The 5,087-nt window shown below is 37.1% G+C and overlaps 1 pseudogene; it reads right to left on the reverse strand.

Annotated features, from left to right (window-relative positions):
- Positions 1-3,552: 3,552 nt before the first annotated feature.
- On the reverse strand, positions 3,553-3,982 carry LOC107141223 (annotated as a pseudogene).
- Between the last annotated feature and the right edge of the window lie 1,105 nt (positions 3,983-5,087).

Below are 5,087 nucleotides of genomic sequence, written 5' to 3' on the forward strand. Positions count from 1 at the left end.
ATATATTTGTTGATCAATTGTATTTCTTCTTCGGTAAAGTGTCTGTTCAGTTCCTTAGTTCATTTATTGATTGGATTATTTGTTTTTATGGTGTTGAATTTTTTGAGTTCTTTATATACCCTGGAGATTAATGCACTATCTGAGGTGCATGTGGTAAAGATATTCTCCCATTCTGTAGGCTCTCTCTTCACATTAACATTTTTTCTTTGCTGCTATGCTTTTTAGTTTGAATCCATCCCATTTATTCATTCTTGATTTTACTTCTTGTGCTTTAGGATCCTTGTTAAGGAATTCAGATCCTAAGATAACATGGTGAAGATTTGGGCCTACTTTTTCTTCGATAGCACCTACGTCTTTGATCCACTTTGAGTGGAGTTTCATGCAGGGTCAGAGATAGGGGTTTAATTTCATTTTGTCACATGTGAATTTCCAATTTTCCTAGCCCCCATTTATTGAAAAAGCTATCTTTTCTCCAGTGAATATTTTTGGCCCCTTTGTCTAGTATGGGATGACTGTATTTATGTTGGTTTGTCTCTGTGTCTTCTATTTTGTACCATTGGTCTTCATGTCTATTTTGGTGCCAATTCCATGCTGTTTTTTTGTTACTGTGGCTTTGTAGTATATATAGTTTAAGGTCTGGTGTTGTGATGCCTCCTGCTTCACTCTCCTTGCTAAAGATTGCTTTGACTATTCTGAGTCTCTTATTTTTCCAAACGAATTTTATGACTGCTTTTTCTAGTTTTATGAAGAATGTCATTGGGATTTTATTTTATTTATTTATTTACATAAATAATTATCTGATTTTATTTCAATTTAGGAAGAACTTCCTATTAATTATGGAAGTGGACTTAATCAAAACAGGGCAATCAATTATCAAGATATAAAAAAGTTACTGAATTACTGGTAAAAGTCTTGGGGTAATATATTTTCAGCTTATTTATTTATTTATATTAAATAATTAATGTATTTTAATTAGGTATATATGACAGCAGAATGCATTTTGATTCATTGTACACAATTGCAGTGCAACTTTTCATTTCTCTGGTTGTACAGGACATAGTGTCACACCATATGTGCAGTCATACATGTACCTAGGGTAATGATGTCTATCTCATTGCACCATCTTTCCTGCCCCCATGTCCCCTCCCCATCCATCCCTACCTTTTACCCCATCAAAGTTCCTCCATTTTTTCCATGGCACCCCCACCCATTATGGATCAGCATCCACTTATCAGAGAGAATATTCAGCCTTTGGTTTTTTGGGATTGGCTTACTTCACTTAGCATGATATTCTCCAAATCCATCTATTTACCTGCAAATACCATAATTTTATTCTCTTTTAATGCTAAGTAATATTCCATTGTGTATATATTCCACAGTTTCTTTATCCATTTATCTATTGAAGGGCATCTAGGTTGCTTCCACAGTTTAGCTATTGTGAATTGAGCTACTATAAACATTGATGTAGCTACATTACTGTAGTATCCTGATTTTAAGTCTTTTGGATATAGACCGAGGATTGAGTAGCTGGGTCAAATGGTGGTTCCATTCCAAGTTTTCTAAGAAATCATCATACTGCTTTCCAGATTCGTTGCACCAGTTTGCAGTCCCACCAGTAATGTATGAGTGTGCCTTTCCCCCCACATCCTTGCCAACACTTATTGTTGTCTGTATTCTTGATAACTGCCATTCTGGTACAGAATAGAAGACACAGAGACAAATGCACACAAATACAGTTATCTCATATTAGACAAAGGCACCAAAAACATACATTGGAGAAAGCCTCTTCAACAAACGATGCTAGGAGAACTGGAAATCCATATGTAGCAAAATGAAAATAAACCCTTATCTCTCATCATGCACAAAATTCAACTCAAAGTGGATCAAGGACCTAGAAATTAGACTAGAGACTCTGTGCCTAATAGAGGAAAAAGTAGGCCCAAATCTTTATCATATCAGATTAAGCCCTGATTTCCTTAACAAGACTCCTAAAGTGCAAGAAATAAAATCAAGTATTAATAAATGGGATGGACTCAAATTAAAAAGCTTCTTCTCAACAAAAGAAATAATCAATGAGGTAAAGAGAGAGCCTACATTTTGGGAGCAAATTTTTTGCCACACACACATCAGATAGAGCACTAATCTCCAGGATATACAAAAAAAATCAAAAACCTTAACACCAAAAAAACTGAACAACCCAATCAATAAGTGGGCTTAGGAGCTGAACAGACACTTCAAAGAAGAAGATATACATTTGATCAACAAATATATGAAAAAATGTTCAACATCTCTAGTAATTAGAGAAATGCAAATCAAAACTATTCTAAGATGTCACTAGGATTTTAATAGGAATTGCATTAAATCTGTATTTGGTAGTATGGCCGTCTTGACAATATTAATTCTGCCTATACAGAGCGTGAAAGGTCTTTCCATCTTCTAAGGTATTCTTCAATTTCTTTCTTTAGTGTTCTGTAGTTTTATATTGTAGAAGTCTTTGACCTCTTTTGTTAGATTGATTCCTAAGTGTTTTTTCCCCTGAGTCTATTATGAATGGGGTAGTTTTCCTAATTTATCTTTTAATAGATTCCTATACATCATCATTGATGTATAGAAATACATTTAATTTATGAGTGTTGATTTTATATCCTGCTACTTTGCTGAATTCATTTATTAGTTCTAGAAGTTTTCTGGTGGAACTTTTTGGATCTTCTAAATACAGAATCATGTCATCTGCAAATAGTGATAGTTTGAGTTCCTCTTTTCCCTATTTGTATCTCTTTAACTTTTTTCTCCTGTCCAATTGCTCTGACTTAGCGTTTCAAGGGCCTGATGTGTGTCCCAAGATGGAGGTGGCCATATGCAATCAAACCTACCATCACCCTGGAAATGGATCTCTGGGTGGTGGCAGCGGTGGCATTGGCCTACTTATGGTATTTTTAAAACTAGCATCTTGTGGGTATACATGATAGCGAGATTCACTATGGTATGTTCATATGTGTACATTAAAAAGGTCAGATCCATTCTCCTTTCTTTTCCTATCCCATCCCTTTTCCCTTTCTTCCTTCATTCCCCTTTATCTATTCCACTGATCTTTTTTCTATTCTTTTTATTTCCACCTCTTTATTTTGGATTAACTTCTGCATATCAGAGAAAATATTTGACCTTTGACTTGGGGGACTGGCTTATTTTACTTAGCATGATAATCTCCAGTTCCATCCAATTATCAGCAATTTCTATAAAGTCATTCTTCTTTATGACTGAGTAATACTCCATTGTATATATACACCACATTTTCTTTATCTATTCATCTGCTGGAGGGCACCTAGTTTGGCTATTGTGAACTGTCCTGCTATAAACATTGATGAAGCTGGTTCACTGTAGTATGCTGAGTTAAAATCTTTTTTTTTCCTTATTAAAACAGTATTTATTTGTCTTTCCTCTGTCAAACCCTGAGCCAACCACTTTCCCCAGATTGCCTGGGGAGGTATAGGAAAAAGAACATAGAAGGCAGACAAGACACAGGAAAAAGAATGCAAGGTGGAAGTTGCTCTTTTACATTGTGAAGAGGATGTGAAAGGCCACCATCAGGCAAAAGAGCCCCGTAGCCTCTGAGCAAAGCACCGAATGGCACAGGGGAGGAAATGTTGCTTCAGAGAAGGCTTCCTGGCATAAGCAATAATAAGTCTTCCAATCCCAGTCTCAGCCCCAGAGCCAGCCACCCCAACTGTGACAGCCTCTGCCCCAATGAACTTGGCTGCTATGTTCATGTCCCTTGAAATGGTGCTGGTTTGGACACTGCTGTTAGAGATAAGTGAGGTCAGGGGATATGGCACTGCCCAGCTACTGAGGCTCTCATATGTCAGCATCTCTGGTTGGTTCAGCACCTCTGCAGATGTGGTCAGCTCAGCAAGTGAGCAGTGCGCCTGACCAAGGAGTGAGTAGAGAGTAACTTGGAGCAAGCATACATTTTCAGAAGATGGGGTCCATGGCAAGAGAGTTGCTCCCAGTGCAAAGAAGACAGAGAGGCTTAAATGTTTTGGATTTATACAGATGAGTGGGATAGCTGGGTCATGTGATGGTTTCATTCCTAGATTTTTTAAAGAAATTTGGGAGTTTTTAAAAATGCTTTTATTTCTACTATATTATCATGCAGGGGCTCAGACCCAGGAAACAGATTTGGGGGTCCTAGCAGGTGGAAGAAAATGCCAAAACTCAGGATTGTAGACTTGCTTTATTTAGAGTTGGTAACATCCTCCAGCTTCAGCTTGAACCCCAGTCAGTTCCATTTTAGTCCCTGTTTTAACCCTATTTAGCCCCTAAGTCTTTTCCATAGGTCCTTTTTATATGCAGGCCAAAGACAGCACACTGAAAACAGGTTACATCAGTAGGCGCATGCTTACAAGTTAATGTTTATGACCTGAGTCCACACACTGAATCAGAGTGTTGCTGCCCTTGACTAACCATGACATAGTTGGTTCCCAGCCCTGGCTACACAACAAAAACATAACATGGCGCTTTGGAACTCTGACCAAGGGAGCCTAACTATAGCCCCAATACATACCTATAGCCCCAATAATTTTGAAATAACCAAATTTATGTTTTGTTTGATTTATTGAACCAAATGTTTGTGCTTTCATCTAGAAGCCACCGGGTCATGAGGATTTTCTCAGTGTTTCCTATAATTGTTTGCTAAGGTTGTGTTATTCCTACCATCTCAAGTTAATCCAGGGTCATAGGTGAGTGGTTTCGGTTATCTGCTGTGACATGAGATCCCAGTAATCAAATCTACTTCTGTCCATGTCCCTATAGTTAGAGGCAATACTAACCATATCTAAATCCAAGTTTGGTATGTATATAGAAACCTGGCTTAGCTAATTATGCCATATAAGAGAAATATTGGAAAATAAAGTTTAACAAATGGGAAGTAGAGTCACTTGAATAGATATGAGAATGGTCATATATTTTGGTCATATATGTGACTTTTTTTTAAATTTTTTATTGTTGGTTGTTCAAAACATTACAAATTTCTTGACATATCATATTTCACACTTTGATTCAAGTGGGTTATGAACTCCCATTTTTACCCC

This window comes from Marmota marmota, unplaced genomic scaffold, assembly GCF_001458135.2.
Source record: "Marmota marmota marmota unplaced genomic scaffold, marMar, whole genome shotgun sequence".
NCBI lineage: Eukaryota > Metazoa > Chordata > Mammalia > Rodentia > Sciuridae > Marmota > Marmota marmota.